This window comes from Gallus gallus, chromosome 2 (genome assembly GCF_016699485.2).
Source record: "Gallus gallus isolate bGalGal1 chromosome 2, bGalGal1.mat.broiler.GRCg7b, whole genome shotgun sequence".
Lineage (NCBI taxonomy): Eukaryota > Metazoa > Chordata > Aves > Galliformes > Phasianidae > Gallus > Gallus gallus.
This window is the reverse complement of record NC_052533.1, coordinates 22436742-22460752: the sequence shown is the minus strand read 5'-3', so window position 1 is coordinate 22460752 and position 24011 is coordinate 22436742. Positions and strand designations below refer to the sequence as shown.

Genomic DNA, 24011 nt, shown 5'->3' with positions numbered 1-24011 from the left:
AGTTCATATTACCCTCTACATAAAAACAAAATAAAGCCCAAAGCTTTCAGGATCTTAAAAATAACTTGAGAAAATGACTTTCAGTCACATTCATTAATGAAGAAAGCTCATGATGTTATAGTATCTGCTAATCCCTATCGACTACCAACAGCTCTTGAGACTAAAAATCAGACAAGAAAAAATGCCTAAAGTACATCCTTTTCTTCAAATCTTCATGCAAATCAATAAGGCAGATCCCACTGCTGTCCCCATAGAGCAAAAATGCACAAAAAACTTCTTGCATCGTTCAGAATTAGGAGGTATCAGCATCAATTGCTGTGCACTTATTTCTGGATCTTAGCCCATGGGTAGCTTTCGTCAGCTGCAGAGCATGCTGCCTCTTGCCCCACCTGGCACATTAAACAAACCTGGCTACGGGTAAGGGAGGCTGCTAAGAGCCTAAGGAGATATGGGGCCCTGAGGGAACCTGAGAAGAGGCTGGAGCACAGTGAGACTGCTGAGATCCCGAAGCAGAAATCTGTATGTATTTGGGCAGGGGGCTGGGAATGCATGGGAGAACTGAGAGCCTGAGTAGGGTGGCTGCAGTAAAGAAATGGCAAAAATTTTAATTTCATTAGCTTACTGCACGCTGAGCAACCTATTTATTTTTCGATGTAGTACAGATATAGTACATGGTAGAACAGTCTTCAGAAATGAATAATGTGAAAGATGTAAGCACACTGCTCAAAATATTATGTACATTACCATAACATCTGGCAAATTCAGGAATATGCAGCAAGTACTGCAAAACTGGCATCTGCTTCCCTAAAAAAAGCCCTACAGCCTATGTGCACACTGAATGGCTATATATGATACAGACATGATAGAGAAAGGTGAACAAAGAAATACAATCAAATACTGCTCTACATACAAGGACCACTCTCCAAATCTCGAGAGTCTCAGAGTCAAAGGAAAGCACAAATTTTAAGGATTACAAAACAGACAATGATGTGGTTTGGAATAGACGAGAGGAACTTTTCCCAAAACCAAGAGTCAGCAAGAGGTATCGAAAATTTAGCAAATGGCTAATGCAACTATAATCGTCATATTATCAAAAGAAAATTAAATATGATAGAACGGGGACAGTGCATGAAAGCACTTCAGGTGAAGGCAAACAGCTTATATTTGATGTGATAGCAAGAAAGCAATCTCTGGAAGAACACAAGGAGAGAAGTGACAGGGTCACAACTAATCCAGCAAACAACTCCCCATTTAAAACATAGGATAGTATAAATTGCGCTAACATCTTCCAGCTTCATTCAATATCCAAAAGGACATCCATCTCTCTCACTCAGCCTTTCATGCCTCAAAAATTTGGTGGGCCACAGCGTGGTTTTCTTTTCTGCATTAGCCATTAAATGTGTCAGTACAAATACCCTGTGGGTACAGAGGGGCAAAGCTGCCTTTGTACGCTGCCAGTAAGAGATGCTTCCCAGCACTTCGGGAAGTCAGAAGAAACCAACACCCAACAGCTGTTGCCTCTCTCAAGCTGCTGAGTGCTTGCTGTGTATTCCAGGTCTGCCTGTCTGTGGTCGCCAGCTCAGCTCCCAGCAAACAGACCAACCACTTCAGAGTTCAAAGGAGGTCCTGCTTCAGCCGAAGGAGAAAAAGGACAAAACATGAGCTGATACAGCAAACTTCTGCATCTGAGAATGGCTGAAAGGGGCTAGGCTATCTTTGTAGGTTTTTTTTTTTCTTTCTTTCTGTTAGAGGCTTCCAATCCATTATGTGCTCTCAGAGGACAGCAAGCTAACAAGGCCAGCACTGGAACCAGGCAGTAATTCATCCCAGAAAGGAAACTTAGTTTGCTATTTCAATCCCTCCTCTCATGTGTTTGAAGGTAAAGGGCATGCAATACATGTGCATCCTCCCCAGAGAAATGGGGCCTGGAAGGCCCAGCCAGGTCATGGCCTCAAGGACTGGGGAACTGCATACAGGAGAGGCTTTAAGGCTGGCTCATCAACTCCCAGCTGCACTGTCAGTGTTGCTGTTTTTGCTTTGGGTTTGCAGAAACTCAGCATATACAATTCTTAGGCTATTTTTTAATTTGTTGTAGTACAAAAACAATGTAGTATAACAAAAATGACAATACAAAAATGACAGTTTTCAAATATCTTAATACAATGAGACTCTAGCAGAGGTTTATATGACAAAGACTTTTTTTTGGTAGTCAGATCTGTTTGCTGTATTTTTAAGTTCTATGATAATAAAAGAGCTATATCATAGCCTTTTTTTGTAAGAAAGACATTGAGGCCCAGGAGCGTGTCCAGAGAAGAGCAATGAAGCTGGTGAGGGGTCTGGAGCACAGGCCTTATGAGGAGCAGCTGAAGGAGCTGGGATTGTTCAGCCTCAAGGAGGCTCAGGGGAGACCTTATTGCTCTCTATAACTACCTGAAGGGAGGTTGTAGTGAGCTGGGGGTCAGCCTCTTCTCTCGTGTGACTAGTGATAGGACTAGAGGGAATGGCTTCAAGCTGCACCAGGGAAGGTTCAGGCTGGACACTAGGAAATACTACTTCTCTGAAAGGGTGGTCAGGCACTGGAATGGGCTGCCCAGGGAGGTGGTGGAGTCACTGACCCTGGAGGTGTTCAAGGAACATTTGGACGCTGTGTTGAGGGACATGGTTTAGTGAGAACCATTGGTGATGGGTGAATGGTTGGACTGGGTGATCCTGTGGGTCTTTCCAACCTTAGTGATTCTATGATTCTTTATTGTACTACTTATTGTTACTATTATTGTAACATTTATAACAACCAAAAATATCATTACAACTTTTTATACCAAAAAGTACAGGAAAAACTAAATGCAGTGTTTGCTTACTATATCCCCCCCACTGTTGTTTCAGAATTTCAAACATCAACCATCTTGTTTAAAATAAGACTGTTTTATGCTCTGTCATTCCCAAATAAAAGTTCCAACTTAAAGCACAAAACCAGAATTCTGTTAGCACATATCACTTGAAAGTCTAAAGAAAGATTCTTATAAAGTCAATCAGGAGCACCACACTTCTCCACTTTGGCACAGAACAGTAAAACTGCTGTGGACTTATTAGCAACACTGCTAAAAGCAGCACTTTGATACCACAGCTCCATAAATATTTAACAGAGATGGACACTCCCATAGGAGCCTGAAGAACAAGTGTAAGATCAAAAAAGAGTGAATACAGAAAGAGGTGCGTAGATGAAGGCACAAATGCAATTTTGTTGCAGTTACACCAACTGCCCATTTATTACTGATTTTTTCATGGGCATCATCATATCAGTGACTTTGAAGAAGGACAATTCCAATGGCTTAACAGGATTTCAGAAGTAGCTCCTCCCTAGAAATAGCGCCAGGCTGCTTGCTCGAAATTTATAACAAATATTGTATGAGAGGTTCAGACAGCTGTTTTTGAAACCCCTTACGTCTAATGCTCATTAAAGAGCAATGCATTCAATAAACAAGACTTTCATGAGATGACATGTCTCTAAATTTACATTTGACTTGCTTTAATACTGAAGCAAGTTTTCTTGCTGAATGTAGCACTTAGCACGTGACCCTACAGTAGAAGTTTCCTATCTTGGGATATCAGGGAAGGGAAAGGGAGACACGCTATACTACACAGTACTGCTTAGCAAACTTATCAAAATTAGTAAAAAAAATACTTAGGTTTAACTGTGAGAAGAAAATGCTTAATATTTCTTGCACAAAAAATCTTTTATCGATAGAACAAGCAAAAATCATCAGTAGAACTTGGTATCATTTAAACACTTTGTTATTCAACATTGTAACCCTGAAAAGTGTGAATACAATTTGTAGGCTAAAAAAAAAAGTGTATTTTGTACTCAAAAGTATTTTTTTTTTGTGTAAACTACAAGAACCTGATTGTGAAGAAGACAGACATTACACAGTCACTAACAATTATATCTCAATACTATCAAAGTACATTATTACTAAAGTGGGTCTATGTACCATTTTTTATACCCTTGCAAAGACAACTGGGAATGAACTGCCAAGACAAAAAGGATAATGCTGAAAATACAAAATATTATTCTGCATTCTAAAAGCACATTCTGTTCTAAGCACGGTTAGCTCAAAAGGTAACTATTTTATTTGCTTTGGATACTGCAGTTAAACAGCCCATTTTTAAAAGGTGAGTTTATGAAATATTTACTGCAGTCTGTCCTGCATTACAAATCAAATCATTTGCAGAAGGGAATCGTGAACAGCTTCGTGTTTGAAGAAAAAGAGGAGTAACCTGGTATATTTAGAGTGTTGTGCCATGATGTTGGTCATCTTCACTACTGGGATGTTCCAACACAAATGCAGTAAGTCAAAAGCTATGCTCAAGAATTCTCAGAATACCAGCTCCTCTCAAAGCACTGATTTCTCCTTTCCTCTCTTGCCCCCTCCTCTCTCCCTGAAAAGCTAAAGAAATGTCCCAATTTGTACCAGGAGGACAGTATTAAAAACGAATCATTCAAAAGTGCATCCTTGATGCATAGCTGGCAGAGATGTCTATCATTAAGATATATTAGGAAATATTAGGTTAAGGCTAATCTTTAAAAGTTTGAAGTAAAGGTTTTAGAATTACCAAACTTAAATCACCGGGCAAAAATTTGCCCTGCTGGACACCTGCCTCTGGAGAAATAGTCCTGCCAAGTTCTAAGTAGCAACTATGCAAGCTAAGCTAGAGAATCAAGTCATGGAAACTTTAATTTGATTTAATGGTACTTTAATTTATTTTTTAACTAACTTGGTTTTGTCGTTGTTGTTTTACACTGAAATATTCTAAGGTTTGTGCCAAAAGTTCTCTGAAATCCACATAAAACTTTGGAGTTGCTCTCAGTAAAACATTTTGTCAAGGCCTTAATAATCGGATTTCATTTGATGTAACTTAGTTACTGATACAAGAGATGTTCTCCTTTATGGCCTTTTCAGGCTCCAGCCGTAAAACACAGCAGGATTCCTCTGGGGATAGCTTTTCACTCCTCTGCTTAAGACTAATCAAATCTTAAATAATATAAAATACCTGTACCTAGTACTGTACTGATATTACTACCCAAAGATCTCATCTATCTAGACCAGTAGCTGAAGAAACGCAGTAAGAAATGCTTGAAATCCTTCTAAATTAACTTGAGCTAAATGCAGGAATGCTTGATAGTTCTGGCATTATGATTTCAAACTCAGTGTTTGTTGTTGTATAACAAATAACGATAGACTGCTCAACCTCCTAAAATACCTCAAAACACTTCTGACACAGTGCATAAAACACTGGTAGCTCCATAAATGTCTATAGGAGTGTTTTCTCTACCACAAGTCACACCACTTTTGCATCATGTACCCCAGAAGCAAAAGTGAACAAGTATCATCCAGTCTTCTATATAAAGATGTACAAGCAGCTGATGACTCAGAACAGTTTGCATCAGTAACAAACTGACAAATACGAACTAGAGACTGGCAGTGTTCCCTCAGTCCCTCTCATGCTGGCAGCGTGAGAGCTCCATTCAAATGCTTCTGATGCCCTTCTCCTTACCCTCACACACCAAGGTCACTGTGCCAGCTGGGGTGGGAGCTTCTTTTCAAGAAGGGCTGGAACACGTTTGAACTGTACAATAAGCAATGATCCAGCTCAGTTCAGTTACAGATAAATGCCTATCACCTCTAAAACCAGTTCCAACAGACGAAAGATACATGGTAAAACAATCACCAAGGATTACAACACAAAGGCTTACAGGGTAATGGACGGGGGAATAAACAGACTGGCCCTGTGTGGAGCAGAGCTCAAGAAAATGTGTGGGTTCCTATTTGATGCTTAGAAAAACAGAGGGTAATCTAAAGCTGTGTGTGCAGGTTTGGGCACCACAACATTAGAAGGACATAAAACTATCAGAGAGTGTCCAAAGGAGAACTGAATGTCACAAGATGGTGAGAGGTCTAAAGGGCAGGACGTACGAGGAGCAGCTGAGGTCCCTGGGTTTGCTCACCCCAGAGCAGAGGAGCTGAGGGGAGACCTCACGGCGGCTGCAGCTCCTCACAGGGAGCAGAGGGGCAGCGCTGAGTTCTGCTCTGTGTGACAGCGACAGGGCCCGAGGGAACGGCATGGAGCTGTGTCAGGGGAGGGGCAGCTGGGGGTCAGGGAAAGGGTCTGCACCAGAGGGCAGTGGGCATGGAATGGGATGCACAGGGCAGTGGGCACGGCCCCAAATGCTGGAGTTCAATGAGTGTTTGGACAGCCCTCTCAGACACAGGGTTTGGATTTTCAGGGGTTTTGTGGGGTCAGGGGTTGGACCCACAGGTCCTTGTGGGTCCCTTCCAACTTTGGACATTCTATTCTATGAATACTGCTAGGAAAGGAACAGACACGGACCTCAGCAACACAAGAACATCTATAAAAAAAACAAGGAACTTGATTAACCAGCCTAAATAGGGGGCAATGTACCATGACCCTGTCTTGACTGAGTTCAGGATGTATGTTTCAAGCACACTTGCTTAGCTTAACACAGCTTAAAAGCCTTGTTAAGATTCAGGTGAATAGGTTTGAAACTGCACTGTAGCCTGAAGAGAGGCTGGAGAGCCCCTGTTATCTAGCCAGCTAAAAGCTCCCATGCTAGCGCAATGCCTGCTCCATTAAACTGATAGAAAAGAAATCCGAACTTTCTTGGCCTTGCAGGCACATCTACAGAAAGCAAAAATAAAGAGGCTGCTAAGATGGAGCTGCTCAAGATCAGAATCCCTCACAGGGGAATCTGAAAAAAATCCTTATACACTGAAAAAAATCTGAACACAGTCCTGGAGCACACACCTCCCAGCTTGACACTTTCTCATAGGGAAGTGAACCATTTGGTAGGGTCACAATGTAGCCATACCTTGTAAATACGAAAAAGGTCTAGATGGTGGATCTCACCAACTAAGACTAGGAATACACAAGGTAAGTCAACTGCAATCGGGCTGTACATAGCTGGCAGTGCTCCACTGCTTTCTGAAACATACAGTCATATTTGGTAGAAATATTGAAAATTTGAAGTCAGTGCCATTCTAACATTCAAAATTACTAATAAAAAACATAAAACGGGAAATAAAAAAGTTGAGCAAGCAAGTAAAATTAGGTTTTCAATGTACGTTTGGGAGAATCTATGTTGTACTCTTAATTGTCAGAGTAAAGCAACACTCACAGAATCCTATCACTGACTTCTGACCAAGATGTTCAACCTCTGGGCTGCTGACAGTCTGCAGGCTGTAACAGTTCTGAATAAACTAACCAACCTTAGGCTTTGAAGAGTGACAGAGGACGTATCTACTTGGTGTATTATAATTACTACGTACATATCTATGGGATGAAACTTTCTAAAATACACTCTACGTTAAAACGGTATCTGTTTCTATGCGATTCAAGTGGGCAGTGAGGAAAGCATATTCAACTGCTGGAGAAAGGTGACAAACAATATTCACAAAAGTGCTGGACTAGAAACAAACACGCACATACTTTTATTGTTTCCTGGAAGCACTCTTACACGCTAGTTTTGTTCTCCATACAGCTAAAAGACAATGTGACCTCACTGATCTTTCAAAGATACCGTGATTTTTTTCAGATGAATGAACAAATCAATTTCCTTTCAACAAAGAGGCAATTTAACTGGTCAGCACTCCTTCAAAGCAACACATTCATTTGAGGCCTAAACACAGAATCCAGGAGATCACTGTGTGTTTGAAATGAAACACATTCCCACAGCAAAACACAGTTTCCACACAGTATTTCAGAAGTGTTTTACAACATTTCAGACAGACAACTTGAGGAACTGTTTAACTCCTCCAAGTCAAAGATCTGCACATCCTGTTTGCCAAGGTGCTCAGTTCCCAGAACCCTGAGAACACTGCTGCTACAAACCTGTCCCTCAGCTAACCAGACTGTCATTACTTGCACCATACCTATGCCCAAAAATTAGTTGCAGTCCTGATAAAATATTTAATATACCCACTGGCAAAATGCTGACTGACAGGGAAATGGCAAAACGCATACTGGATCTAATCTAATGTTAATTTACACAGTTCTGGGATTAAAAACGTAGCTTTGAATGTTTTTAACTTTTGGCATAACATGTATACTGAAACACTGGGTTGTTTATTCCACTGGGTACAAACTCTTTAATCACGCACATAAAGGCTATGCATAACAAAATTTAATTATAGCATGTCACTTACAGTTTGTTTTTGTGAAGATTATACTTAACTCTGGTGTAATTGCTATGAAACGCAGTGTTGTTGGTATGATAGTGATTCTGGATTCAAGATAGTATCAAGTCAAAGAAAATAAAGAAAAAGAGTGGGAATAAAGTTTATTTAACAAAACAACAACAAAAAACTACTCACACCCTCTCAACCCCCCCCCCCCCTCCTCAAAAAAACACCCCCCAAAAAACCCCCCACACAAAAAAACATCCCTTAGTTTGAATCAGTTGTCCCCTTAGTAAAAATCAATGTACCTCGTGACTGACATAGACAGTAATGCAACCATAATGACTGCTGTTCTTAGTAGAATTCTATATTGACTTTTACTATGTAAGGCAAGGAGTGGAGGAAAACGTACCAGAGTCTCTTACTGTGCAAAATCTGGCCCATTTTACATCAAACTGCATGAAATGGAGTACAGAGGCTTAAAGTTACAAAGATTTCCAAAAAACACCCTAAAAAAAATATTTGTTTTAGCTAAATAATTAAATTTGTGTAACTTTATTTGAAATGATCTTCGGCTATTTACTTGAAGTAACTGTATGGACACTGGGATGATACAACAGCTACCTGGGTTTGATGGTTTAAGTGGAACCTTCTCCACGATTGCTCCCAAGATCAATAGTAAAGCCAGGCATAGAAGAGAGGAACAGCAGTTCTGTCATCTCTCCTATGCTCCCACAGCTCCTGCTGGCACCCAGAGCGGGTAGTGGGAAAAAAAGAGGCAGGAGTAACAAGACTGGCTGGATTGCCAGGAGTAAGAACAATGCAGGACAGAAGGGAAATCAGCCTAGAGAGTTGGTGGGCAGAAGGTAAAAACAGGAATGGGAAAGGACACTAAAGAGTCTGCATCATCCACACACCATCGCAATGGATGCTAAATAAGGAAAATCAAGTATGTGTTTATTTAAACTGACAGACATAAGGGCATACACAAGTAGGTGAATTGTACTTGTCCTACAAACATTCCTTTTTCTGGCTTTTATTTCTAGGAAGTGGCTGTCCTTATTCTGGCTTTTATTTCTTGGAAGAAATGATTGAGATGACATAAGTCTCTTAAAATGATATCTACTTTGCTGAAACTTTCTCAAGTAACATGTGCCTGTGTTACTTGTCCATGCAATATGCCAGCCAGGACAAGGAGGTTTCCTTCAAGAGCAAAGAGAACAAGGAATGAGCTCAAGTTGACAGAAAACCCTGCAGTACTCCCTCCTCATTACGTCATGAGGGTTTTTGTTTACCTACATTATATAATTCAGCCAGAGCATGGCTCTCAGTCACTATTTTGAATGCAAGAGGTCTAAATAGAATCATTTTATTGTAAACATACACTCTTGTGAGTATCTGCTGTGTACACAGTAACTACGTACACTTTACATCCTTCTGTAAGTCAGCCAAACTCAGAGTACCAGGTGGCCCTATTCAGTTTTTCCTGAAGCAAACCATTGTTTTTATGACTTGGAAATGACTTGGAGCCATCAACACTGCAGGACGCTATCAAAGCAACTGAGTCTAATTGCCTCTTTCCACAGGTTATGACATTTCTGATGCCCAGAATACTGAAGTACTGTCACTTATTCACAGAATCAAGTTCTTTACAGTGCATTATTTTTCATAATTTCATTGCCAGAAAATACATTCCCAAACCAGTGACACTGAGAAGCGAGCGTTCCTCCTCAAGTTAGCTACTACAGTTGTTCAGATGAGTCTCCCTGAAGCATAGACAAACCATTAATACTACTACTTCTCCTGACATCTAAACTTTCAAAAAGTGTTACAGTGTGCTTTAAAATTAGCATTTACCTTAAAAAAAATCTAAGCCATAAGCAAAGGAAGTATATATTCTATGATAGAAAAAGTGAAATGTGAAATGAAAAATTGCTTTATTTCTATGTTCTTTTCATAGCTGAGATTGCTGAGAAGCGTGGAGTGTTGATCATTGAGATCTCTGCTCATTCCTGCCTGGCACACACTTCTCGTGTGTGCAGAGAACTGTAATTAACACAGACCCCACTCTTCTCTCATCATTCCTTGAAAAATCCGGTCAGATTTCTTCGTTATAGTCTTTCTTAAACAGCAAAACTTCAACATAAAACCTGTTCTTTATTTTCTAAACCACGGCATTCCAGTTACCAGATTCTTACAACTTGTTTCTACTGCCTGAAAACAAAAAGCTCTGTTTGTGCAGAAATGTGTCATAACAATAAAAGAGCATCTGTGCACCAATAAATCCAACTGCATTTGTACTGATTAAGGCTAACTGGTTTGCAGTAGATTTTCATTTTAAATTATTGCAGTAGCTGTAGAAAGCCAGGAACAGCTTTGTTTTATTGGTTTAGCATACAGGCTACATCATACCACGCTTCACTAAGCAGCGTATGTAATCAAATTATTCTTCCTTCAGATAAAATCATTTAGCATTCTTTTTCTTCCTCAATGCACTAATTTAATGGCAACTTCCATGGGTTTGGACTAAAGAACATCAAGGCATCTCTTTAGACATCATCCTACAGTTTTGGGTAAAAGCTAAGAGAAGGCAGGCCTGAATGCTGCTCAAACGTACCTGGGGTAGCGTGAAGATACAATCCCATCCAAATGTGATGATGTGAAAAAGTACTAAATCAATCGAATGGTTGGGCAATGTAAAAGGCTGCCCAACACAGCAAAAGATAAAGAAGTAGAGCAACAATTTCTGGTTAAAAACCACAGCCCCAATTAATGAAGAAATCCAAGACTTTTCACAGAAGAACAAGCTCCCAGGTACTGAGAAAGGAAGGGCCCCGATTGCTGTGCTTGCCAAGAACAAGACTTATCTACTGAAAAAGGATCAGGATGGTGCTGATCTTCCAGCAGAATCTCAGATGATTTCCCCAGGGTGATTCTCTAACACCATAATGAGTTTAGATGCTGAAGAAATGCAGGAGTAGTGTTCCTCAGTTTCAGCTACCTTCTGCATTGAAACTGTTCCTGAACCTCAGAAGCTGACATAATTCAGTATCTTCCCAACAGCAGTCAGTCCTACACGTTACAGAAAGAGCTGTAAAAAGCCTAATTAGACGATAAACAATCTGCTAAGAGAAAAAATGTCTTTAGTCCAACAATTAATGGATTGACCATGTCCTGAAATGCGGATTCTTCACCATACAGATTTATTCGTGAACGTTCTTACTGTCTGCATCATTATGTCTGTGACTGCAAAAATCCTAATAGATTCTTGAAGCCAATGCGTTATTGATATAATTGATATTCGGTCTGGAAATCTGATTACCCACATTCCGCAGCCAACTAAGAAACTCAAAACATTAATGAGCTTTTGGTAACGACATTACTAAGCAAAATAAATAAATAAGTCATTCTTTACAAAAATATTAGAGAAGCTTTAGAAAAACAACAAATTGAAGATACTATGGTAGGAGTTAAAAATGACCGTAGGTCTGACACAGAGTCCTCTGCAGTTTTGGAACTTATTTCACACCGTTTGGAAAAAAAAAAAAAAAAGAAACAAACAAACAAATGACAAACGATGCTGCTACTCAAAAATAAAAGCAATTTTTCCTTGGGAATAAATATGCAAAATTCTGAATGGAATTAAAACAAGCTAATTCTTACCCTAAAAAAATCCTATAGCCAACCACAATTTTCTTTGAAGACATCAGCTAAAAGCAAGCTGAATTTTATTTATGTATACCCTTAATGACAACCAGGTTACTCTTTCAATTTCAATCTCATTTACCACTTCTAATGCTTATATGTCAACATTTTATTGATAAACACATTATCACGTGGCTTTCATGAGACAACACTGTATCTGTATTGCAGCAAAAGTTCTATGGAGTCACAGTATGAATATTCTTCACAGACCTGAAACCAAACAGAAGGTAACTTCAGGTCTTTTAAGAGCTTTTTGTTACAACACGTGTGTCTTTCTTTCCCATTTTGTTTCTAAAGATGATATAATTGAAATAATGGTCCTACTGAATCAGATACTTCTCATCTAATATTCTGTCTGAGAAAGCTCCCAGCAGAGCATACCACAGGAAAGAATAAAAACGGGGCAGTATGAACCAGTCCTTTTCCACAATCCTCATCTTCAGTGATTTAGCACTTGATGAATGCTTGAGCCGGACGTGCAGTTTGTGTATTAATAAGCTGCTGTACATTTTTCCTCCATTTGTTCAAAAACTCCCTGACACTATGGAAATTTTTTAACAGCCACAACAATTTCACAGCTTAACCATTCAGTGTGAAGAAACACCTTTCTGTTTGTAATCTGACACTTGAGAAATGTCATGTTCACTATCTACAAGAGCTGAGAAGCAGACAGCAGAAAAAAACTCTCTCTACTTATTCTTGTGATTTTAGAGATTTCTATCATATTGCCTGCTACAAGTATTCATCCTGCTGTCAGATCAATCTTTTGAGAGGTTACTCTTACACACTGATTCCTAATTCTTATGAAATGGATTTGGTCCAAGTTTTCTGTTCCTTTTTGCTGTTTCTGATCTTTTTCCAATGCCACTGAAACATTGTTGAGGTGGAAGAGCAGAAGCTGTATACAACATGCAAAATGCATGGATTTACATGGTGGCAGAATGACCTCTATTCATTCAAAACGTGATTTCCTTTTGGGGCTGGTAGTAGGCACTGAGCTGATTTTCCTCAGAGATATTAATTAAAACCTTGAGATCTTGGTTTCGAGTGGTCATAGTTCAGATAAGCATTTTATATACGAATTTAGATTTTTTTTTCCAACCCGTGGACTCTTTCACATTTATCTCAACTGATTTTCACACACTACCCTCTCGCCACCTACCATCTTTTCCAGATCACTTACCTGTACATCAAACAGCACAGGTCCTAGCAGTGACCTATCTGGGACTTTGTCAGTAACCTTAAGCCACTGTGAAAATTGCCTATTTTTTCCTGCCTGTTTTAACCAGCTGCTTCTCCATGCCAAGGACCCTCCTTCTCTCCCACACCTGTCTGGATTCATTAAGGCTTAATCGAGGCACTGTGTCAAATGACTTTTGGAAATCCAACTACATTATAACAATATTTTCCCCTTTAACTTCTTCAAAGAATTTCAATAGGTTTATGGCACCTGGCTTTTCCCTTACAACAACCATCGACTGTTCCTCAGGTTACTTTATTTCTCCCTGCGTTGGTTGATGCGGTCCATTCTTACAGAGCTTCTACTAAAATTCCAGATAAAGACATCAGGCTTACACGAACAGCCAGTAAGCCAGCAGTGAAGTAGTGTTAAAGTAAATGTGACAAAATGTATTTTTTGCACAGTTTTAATTATCAAGAAGTGTACTAAAGAAAGCCATATTCACACCGAAAAAAATAACCTGAAAGACTCTCCACAGCTTTACCACAAGATCCAAGGCAGGCTGACAGTTCTGAGATCAGACCTACAAAATTAGACCATGGCTCTTATCACAACGTACGTACATCTCACTTTGGCAAATGATACGTTATAAAGGGATGGTGTCTATGCTAATCTCCTTTACTTTGCTTGATTCAGCCAGAATTTTGTAAAGAATATCTTTGAGGCCTATTTCTTACACTAAGATGAAAGGGCGACAGTCTGTCTTTCAATGATGCTAAACTATGTTAGACTTCCCACTGCCTCATGAAAGACTTCTCTCTCGCTGAGAGAAGCTGAATTATAAGGGAAAGACTGTAGCCAGACATAGGACAAAGAACGCAAGCTGCTAAGAGAGGGAATTTAGCACACTGCTTTTTGTTGTAGAACAAGAATATCAAGAATGATATCAAACAGTAGCAAGAAGTCCTAGGAGTCTTCAGAGAGGAAACTACCTGTTGGGTAAAAACAACAGAATACAGTAATGTCTTTCCCCAGAGGGAAAGAGGAAGCTGACAGACACAGGGTAGTACAGTATTATTAAGGAAAATCTTCTGTGAGCACGGTATAAGCCACCTCAGCAGCCTTCTACATAGACCTTCTAGATGCAATAACCACATAGCACTTAGCAATGCTCTTCAGATACTCTGTGACATCGAAAGACAGAGGAGAGCATAAGCACACTAGTGCACTTTTTCCCCTTCTCCAATCATGTTCATGGTATCAAATACTCATACCTTGCTTTCCTTACTTCTCCACTTCATAATGACAATAAATAAAAGGAAAGTTGCCAAAAAACTGCCCCTCTTTCTCCAAATTTCCTGGTTCCTCCACTCTCCTGTAGTCTGTAGACCTTATCACTTTTCTGCACAACTTGTTTGCTGGGGAAGAAAAAGGAAACACCTCCTCACCTAGAACACTTGAACGGCCAACACAGACCTGAAAAATCTTACTGAAGGTTTCCCAATATAAAAGAGAAAATTCCCCCATGCAGAAACAGATTTAACATTCACTGCTAATTATAGACTAATAAACCAGCCAGGAAATATTTTGCTTTTTATCCGTTAAATCAGAACACTGCGAAAAAGGGCATCATTATAGAAAGACTTAGACTGTAACTTGACAGTTATGCGCGATCTCTGTGTTATCCAAGGTAACAGATTTAAGCCTGCTCAATATCAGATTGTGAATGGTCCCCACAGCATAAGCCTTTGGCTTGTGATTCAGTAGCTACAATCATCACGTGCATCCCACTAATTTGTCTTCATGGACTGTCCAAGTTTTTGCAGGATGCTTTCAGGGTTTTTTTGGATGGAAAGCTGCTGCCTTCTCACTTTTTGTAGCTAATAAATGTGCCAGGAATCACGGTTTCTGAAACGCAGCATTCACTAGATTCCTATACCTTTTGCTTTATATTGCTTGTTGTTGAGCCCATCTATTATCAAAAGACACAATGTGGAATTAACACAGCTTAGGGTCTGTTCATCACTGACTTTGCTGGTTGCACATCTCCATATAGTTCCCAAGGCTGTAAGAACAGAATGCCTGACCATGCTGCCAGCACTGCCAGCTCGCTAGTGGGCTTGGTGTTTCTGGTGAGTAGAAGCGACTTCTATGACCTCAGAGTCACTTATTTGCTGCTACACGACATGCAGAGATCCCATAGAACAGAAAGATCCAGGTCATGCTCTTCATCTGGGAGGCGTCAGCGATACTGCGCAGAAGATTCCCAGCCAACGCTATTTCTGAACACTGCTCAGAGAAAGTCACAGAGGACATCCGCACAGGGGCTTTCCCTGACGTGTTGGCACTGTGACTAGGATGCTTTCCTTCCTGCCACCTCCACAGGCAGGCATACCTCTTCATGCGGGGGAAGACTCTGATGTCCCCAGACACAGCTGCGGAGCAGACACCTCAGGCACAGAAGGCGCGTGGCCTCCATTCCAAGCTGAGATGGTGCAATGCAGCCTGCTTATGCAAAAGAGTAGAGTAAACCATGTCACCCTGCCACCTTCTTAGGTCTGACAAGCCTACTCAGCCCCTCTGCCATTATGCCTGGTGAGGCTGTCCTTAAGCAGCCTCATCTCTTGCTAGGAAAATTCAATTAGCAATCCAGCACTTGCTCGGTTCTGGTAGAACTTTCTTTGAGTAAAGTGAGACAGGAATACACTGAGGTCACGCTCAAAAACATAAAGCTTGTTAGCAGAATCCTACTGCTTGTTTCATTTCACACACCTGTAGGAACAAAAGCAACCAGTGGTAAAAATAAGAAGCAAAAACCTAACAACTCAAAGAACAGCCATGACTAACAACATACAACAACACCAAAAAGCCATCCATGAAGAGGTGAAATAGCGAAATAAAAAAAAAAAAGCTTCCTTTTCAAGTGGCTGTTTGTATGAAAACCACCTTAATACTATGTACTCTACTACCTGTTGGAGAATGCAGTGCATTGGAGCAGAATAGAGAGTTCTGGATCTATTCTGCTTTCCCAAATGGAGAGCATTCCAGGAATCAGGGACACTGGAACTCTCTGCTCTAAAGCCTACCTAAGCAGAGCTATTACATTACATTTGCAGGGTGCAATCAAGTATCTGTATAAACCAGACATCTTATTCGCTTCATCAAGTGGAATGTCAAGCTCTATAACAAAATCCTTCAATCTTCATGTTTTATAGCTTCATGTCCTGCTGAATCCACTTTGGAAACAGAATGCTCAGGCCTGCATTTTTAAGTGAAAAAAAACCAGTCACTTCAAATTTAAGAAGGCAAATATATAAAGAGAAAGGACTCTTCTTTAGAGGAATCCTTAGCTGCAGAGAATCACTACAACACACACCACTCTGCATGGCATAAGTTACAGCAGCTGGGTGAGCAGTTTGGAAAGGACAACACGAATCATCAGATGACTGTAGAAAGCAGACAGGCAGCCGTGGGGAAAAGAAAGTATGCAATGGCTAAAGTGAGCCATGATATGGAGTAGGCTGTCTGGCTTCAGGAATGTGATTTATTTTCACAGTAAGCCATGGGTAGACTGGAACATTCTTTTTTGTTCAAAGTTCATACTGAGGTTTTAAGTTTCAAAAATAAACTTTTTGAACTTCATTTAGCATTGACCCAGTCTGCCTTTATGTGCGTGTCATTATGACTTTGAAGCAGGGAGCTAAAAGATGTTGAAAACATCCAGAAAATACTGACTGGTTTCATACAGAAGTTATATCCAGGAAATAAATGATCTGAATTTTTTCCTTAGCAAAGATTGGTTATTTTGGAACTCATGAGCAGCTGCTAAAATTGAGAACCTTTATACATGCAAAAAATGAAAGACATAGTTACTAACAACTCCTTAAGGCTATCCTAACACCACAATCTGCAAAACCAAAGCAAATTCAGTATGCTTTTAAGGCTTCTGACTAATTTAGGAGAAACTTCATTGATCCTTTTCTTAAGAGAATCATACCATTAGGTAAAACATGGCCTTCCCTGCTGATTCCTCACTCCCAGTACGTATAATAGACATGCAGAAAAATTCAACATGATTTCTGAATTGAGCTCAGTGAGACTGAACTGAAAGGCTACTTCTATGAAACACAGACAGCATCAACAGGCACTTCATATTGACTTTACAGTAAGATTACATGTCTGTCTTACTCATTTTTGTTTATATCACATTTTAGTAACATCCAGGGAAACAAAGAGATCAAAGCCTCTGTCATCTCTTTTTATTTAAACATCACAGCACATTATTTTAGATTAGAATACACTGCCATCTAACTCCAATTCTAGCTAAATGAACATAGCTTGCTATTCCTTTGTTAAGCACATAGGTACAAACCACAGGCAGCTCTGCATATGAGCGAGTCTATTTCGTCCTTGACATGTCATATTCAAAGCACTAAACTTCAAATCTTTGTCAATACAGAAACCAATAAACCCATGCTATTCTGCATAACAGCACATGCCAGTAGCTATGTCTTTTTGTAAAGGAATATAGAGAAATCCTATATGGCAGTCTACAATCATACATATACACATGCTGCTTATAATAGGTGTCTTTAAAGTAAGAGCAACTCCTTCAGAAAAGTGCTTATAATGTCCCCCAGCCTTCTCTCAACACTGAAGACACCCAGCTCGCCCAGCTTTTCCTTTTACATTGTATGCTCCCGTTACCTAATCGTGATAGTAGTCTTCCCCTAGACTGCCCTAGTACATCAGCATCTCTTTTCTACTGGGAAGCCCAAAGCAGACACTGCTTCAGATGCAGTCACGTAAATGCCAAGTAGACAGAAATAATCACTTGTCTCAGCCTCTGGCTTCTCTCTTCCTAAGTAAAGGCACTGTGCTGACTCATGTTAACTTGGTGTCCTCCAGGAAAGTGATGTCATGTGCAGCAAAGTTGCTTTCCAGGTTATTCTGTTTCAATTTGCAGACTCCACTGAACTTCATGAGGCTTCAGTCTGCTCTTTTTTCAGCCGGCTGAGGTTCGTGAGAACAGCAGCGCTGCCCGTCAGCACACACAGCTCCGTGTCAGCCACTGAATGCAGCGGTGCTGCATCCATGTCATTCAGGAAGCCTACAAATGCAAAACTATACTATTTCATCTTACTGAATACTATTATGCCCTGAAAAAGGTAAAGAACTTTCAAGTAGTTAAACATTAACTAATGAACAGGATGGCAAATGTGAAATTACAAAGAACTTTTATTTCAGTATACAAGCCAATAAATAAAGCTGCTTCTTTATCCACAACTCAGGTTGTTGATGCTTTTTTTATTTTGCCTTTCAAATGCACAGTTTGTGCTTCAAGGCTCACTGGAATAGCTCCAATCAAAAATATCCCCTCTGACACATTCTCCTGAATACAGAGACCTATGTTCATACAGCAACGGTGTCAGTGATTTCAACAAGTCAGGGAGCAAGGCCATGCACGAGCTTTCAGAGAACAAAGTAGCTGAGTTCATCCACAAAGAGCACTTTATCTTAGAGCAGCATAGAACGTACAACGCTGCACAGACCTACATTATTTGATAATTTCATAGCATAACTACTTCTGGAGAATAAATGTTTCAAATCATTGCTCAAGAGCCATACGTCCTCCTCCCATGAAATCTGCTATGTAACTGCCCCAAAAGTCCAAATTCTCACCTTATAGTTAAAGACAGTGCTCCATCAGCGTAAGATCCTGAAACTGCTAAAGCATACAACCTGTATCATTAGCACAGCTGGAACTTTGGGCTTCAGTTTAATAGCTGCATGTTTTTGCAGTTTCTCAAAGATACCAACAAAACTCACCATTTTGAAAGAGCAACAACACATTTTCTGGGCTCTATGCTGCCAAGACATTTCTACATATCAATCTGCAGATGGAGAGTTGACTGCGTATTTCCTTGTCTCCCAGCTGCCTTGAGAAATAACACACAGCAAAGCCACCTGGATTTAAAGAAAATCCTGAAAAAGTAACAATTCTGCAAATCCACACACACAAGGAATAGAGAAAAAAAACATTCCAGAAGAAAATTCTATTGCAACAGCATTCACAGGTTGCTACTGCTTAAAAGAAGTCCCAACATACATACAGCCCTGCATTTCTAGTAATTTAATATCAGGATCAAAATCAGCCGCACACAAACAGGACATGATGCTCCTACAGCCTCTTGAAGCATCTCCTATATGGATGAGCAGGGCCTGTTTTGAAAGCAGAACTATGAAGTAGAAAAATTCTCCCCTATGCTAAATGCCAAGAAGAGCAGTTATCAGGTGAAGCACCCGTGACAGAGAATCAGCTGCCAACTTTGGTTTACATTTAATTGCCTTTGAAAACAAAACAGTCAAGAAATACACAATTAGTATACGCAGAGTTAACATTCTATATGTTAACTTAATTTTCCCCAGAACAGCTTTGAAGCCTCCAAACTGTATTCTTCTCAAAGCATCTTTCATTTCAAAAAGATCACCAACTCCTACAGACCTTTTTTGTCAAGATTTTAAGATAATTATCAGAGAATTAAACTTAGTTTTCACACTTAGCCCAACTGAGAGGTGGTAAAAGAATGATTATGGCTATCTCACACGTTACCTCCAGGTGACATCATTTATCAGGGTCTACATCAAGTCAAAAACAAGTGATGTTTTGCTTTACACAGCCTTCGATTCTATATGAAAAAGATAGAAGACGATACAAAGAAATAGAGAAGAAACATCACCACAACACAGAGAGGTACTCTGAGAGGGGCAGAAGAGTCGTATGGAAGAGCAATAACAACAACAAAAAATAGCTGTTTTAAAGGCACTACGTTAAGAAGAAGAAAAACAAACTGCCTACAGTTTTAGAAGTATTACAGTCCTTTTAGTTAATCCAGAATTTGAGATGAAGCAATAGACTTGTTCTTTAGTATGTATTTCTTATCTTCCTATCTCTTGCGCTGGCTTCTGAAGAAAGACACGTAAGAACTTACTTCACATTTCAGAAAATCAGTTCAGAATTACAAACATTTCTTAACGTAGGAGGTACCCAATCAGTGATTTACCGTGTTGCTTAAACAAGAAAGGAAGCCACAGCCAACTGCTCTGATAGCAAAACAACTCATTTTGGTTTTCAAAGGTTATTATCCAGTTACCGAAAGTTGAGGCTGTTTAACCAACACGCACCACACACACTTGTAGATGGTCCAGAAACCAACTGCGTTAGGTCTTCTCCTCTATGAAAAGCTATACTTTGTTTCAGAATACTAAAAAGAGAAAGGGTTATTATGCCATTGCACTTGACCACCAGCAGTGAATACAAATAGACTACTTCAGATCGTTCCAGCAAACTCAGGACTTACTCAAAACACCACAGTGACTCAGAACTGCCCAGACTGTACTTCTGCTGCAGCCCCTATTATAAAGCAAAGACTAAGTGGCATTCAGCAGTTTAAATATACTCCTCTGAAATGAATAAGCACCATTTGGCTACCATCTGAAAGTCTTTACTCCACGGGATTTTTGGTGACTGTAGATCTTCCAGGAGTCTTTTCGGTTCATTTACTTGTATGTTTTTAGAGTGTTATTTTCACAAAGTACACGTCAAAATTGAAAACTTATTTTTTGTTCTTATTAAAGAGGGAAAAATCCCCAAGAAATTTAATATAGGGATTTTTTTTTCCCCCCTTCAGGGAAGGTTGCATGTAAGAGCTATTCAATACTTAAACTTACTCTTGGAGAACTCCCACCAGTTTGGAACAAAGCCCCTTGTCTTCCTCACCAGGAAAGGGCAGATCAGAAAAGCTCCCAAGGAACGTGACACAGTGCTGCTGTGCAGCTGCTCCGGAAAGCCATGGCAGCCGGGAAGGATCCCCGCACTCAGCACTCATGTTGCACTGCAGCCGCCCGTCTACAACACGGTACTGTATTTTGTCTGCAACCGTCCTTCTACCGTCAGCATTAGTGGGCTTTAAAATATAAATCACAAGTAAAAATGAAAGTCTCCTTTGAGCAACTTCAGCAAGACATGTAAAAGAAAATTCAAGGACAACACGAGTACTAAAAATGTGCTTTAAGCCCAAAAAAGCGTTTATCGTAATAGAAATTTATGGCGATTCTCTTGTTTGCAAAACGAGAGAGCTAAGGATATAAATACATGTGAATGTGAAACCTGAATCTGTGACACATTTGCAAGTTCAGAAAATTACTTTCAATTACTAAAAACAAGAATGTTGGAAGAGAGTGTGGAATAACAAAGAGCTCCCTCAGACCCCTCCAGACAGCAGCAGAAGACCCGGTGCCCTCTACATCATCACCTCTTTCTTCTCATAGTACAACTTAAGGTACATGAGACTAAAAGCAAAGAAGCAGTATCATTAACATGGTGTGAATGGTAAAGGAAATCTGGAAAACAACAGACTAGTACCTATTTTTCTGCACAGTGATTTCTGGACTAATTAACTGAAGATAATCAACTATCACTATACTGATGTGTTACAGCGCTCCACTCAGACTACTTTTTGAGGCAAGACATAAATACAGTCACACATGCATATAAAAGCAAATTAACACAGGTTGCAATGCAAAGCACACTACTTCACCGACACCAGCCAGTCAAACTAATATTCCTCCAAGGAAAACAGCAGACTCTTTTCACCGGTTCTCCCTCAAATCTGGAGGATGTTTAGAGGCTCTGAAGAAGTAGTTTTTAAATACTACGTAGACTCCTTGGGCTTCAGCTTTTAATGTGGTATAACCAAAGATCCCTCTTTGCTTCGTATCAACATCAATTATGCAGCAGTGTGATCAGACACACAACTCAGCTGGCACGAGCTCCGGCTTTCCAACTTTCTGCTTACTGTCGTGAGTCACCTTATCAAATGAGCCAAAGTTCCAACAAGGACAACACCAGAAAGCAACTCCAAGATTTCAGATTTGAGGGGAAGTTCGTTAACCGCTCAGGTAATGGAGGTGGTATGAAATCAAAGCAGCAAAGCAAAAACATGACAAAAATCCACTACAAAACAAAGCAAATAACTGGGTGAAAAGAAAATAAAAATCACTGCAAATGGCCACACCAAAAACTGTCAAAGGTCTACTACTGAAACAAGAAAGCAATTCTGTGCTAATCAATCACAGCAGAGGTGGCACTCCTGACACAAATCTCTAACAAGCAGATACACGTAACCCGGCACATAGCATATGTGCTTAAGAAGCTCCAAGATCCTCCAGAAAGCCTCAGCAGATACTGATGTGTGTACTGACCTCATCCTATGTAGACGTGTGTGGCACACCGCGGGCAAAAACAGAAAAAGGGCTGTGTAACCACCACTTCTTCATACGCATCAAGGAAATAAGACTATAAGGTTAGGAACTGAGAAATGATGTCACTTTCTGTAAGAACAGAGCCTCTTTCTTTCGGGTGAAGAAGAGTACTTTCCCTCATATCCAAAAGCGAAAGGACTACGCTTCACACTCGAAGAGATGGAGAAGCACAGATAAAACCCCCAGATGTGCAAAGCTCTTCCCTTTCAGCCTCTCCTCATCGCTAAGCTCTACAGCCAATAACTTTCTCCAAAGCAGTCTCTTTTTAGAAAGCATATCTGACTCTCAGTACACCTGATGCTCGCCTAAGCCAAAACACCACGTTTTGGTAAGGAAGGAGAGGCCGTGAGCAAAACACAGGTTGCAGGAGAACGCCTCACTCTGCGGAGCACTTTATGGGGACTCGGTGCACTTTAGGGACCTCGCATGGTGTTTGCTCTCTGAAGAAAGGACAGCCGGCGCTGTGCTGAGTTATCACGGCTCCTCAGTTTTCAGAAGCCACTGGATTTCCAGCGCGCACTCCGACACGCCTCAGAGAGCGATCCCGCTCCCCCCACACACACCAGCTATGCTGACACTGTCAGGGCTCAACGCTTTTCTCTGGAAAAATGAGACCGTGAGACCGTGCGCGTTCGCTTTCGTTCCGGAAAGGCCGCGTACACCGCATCACCGAGCGCGGCACGGGGCCGTCCCGCCGGGGCTCACCGCACGCTGCCGCGGCCGCTCCCGACACTTTTCCTTCCGCACGGAGGGCTCGGTGGGAGGCCCGGCCGGTCGGGGGCCCGCCGCCAAGTACTGGTGGAGCGGCGGGCCGCGCCCAGCGCCCAACTTTCCGGGGGAAGCCCCGCGGCGCGGCCCCTCGCCCGCAGCTCCGCCAGGCGCCCGCGCCCCGGGGTGGAGTGGAGGTCCTGCCGCCCCTCCGCCACGGCGCTTCCCCTCAGCCCCGGCCCGGGGCCGCCGGCGCCGCCCTTCGTTCTCACCGCGCCGAGGACACCGCGGAGCGCCGGAGCCCCCGGCCCCGCCCCGCCCGGGACGCAGAGCGCCGCCGCCTCGACGCGCGTGGTCTCGCGGCTGCGTTCGCGGCCGCCCCGGCCCCGCCCGCCCCGCGCTCCCCCCAGGCGGCGCCGGAACGGCCGCAGCACGGAGGGGCACTCACCGCTCCTCACAGGGGCTCTCCCCGGCCCTCCCCAGCGCCTCGGCGCCCGGCACGCCGCGCCTCCATTCGCTCGATGGACGCTCCTCTCTCTCTCTCTCTTTCCCCGCTCCGGGAACGGCACTCTTTGGAGCGCTCTCTCGACCGGGCCGGGTCGCGGGGCTGACAGCCGGCGGTGCGGCTCGCTACGGGCGGGCGGAGCGCTGCGGCTGCCGCTGCCCCTTTGTTCGCGGCGGCGCTGACAGCTGCAGGCGGCGCTGCCCGGGCCCGTGCGGGGCTTCCCCTCAGCACCCGCCCGCGCGGCGGCGGCAGCGCCTCATGCCCCCGGCCCGCTCCTCTCCTCCCTCTCTCCTACCGCGGTCAGCGATCGGCGGCGGCAGAAGTTCAGGCCGCCGACCCGGAAACTCATCGGCGGCCGCGGCCCGCGGGGCTCCGACGGGAAGCGAATCGCCGAGCC

The 24011-nt window shown here is 41.9% G+C and overlaps 1 protein-coding gene across 7 annotated transcripts in view; it reads right to left on the bottom strand.

Moving 5' to 3' along the window:
• Positions 1 to 24011, bottom strand: part of ANKIB1 (ankyrin repeat and IBR domain containing 1) — an 84897-nt gene that overhangs the window by 60260 nt on the left and 626 nt on the right. For 3 of the 7 annotated variants that reach the window (XM_418652.8, XM_015281962.4, XM_015281961.4), the window contains exon 1: positions 23558 to 23967. The exons of 1 other annotated variant lie outside the window; for it this stretch is intronic. The gene's annotated coding sequence lies outside the window, so the exon portion shown is untranslated. Of the gene's footprint in view, positions 1 to 20438; positions 22959 to 23106; positions 23347 to 23557; positions 23979 to 24011 lie in introns of those variants that run through there. 3 more of the 7 variants (XM_015281960.4, XM_015281959.4, XM_046934357.1) reach the window with 3 other exon arrangements.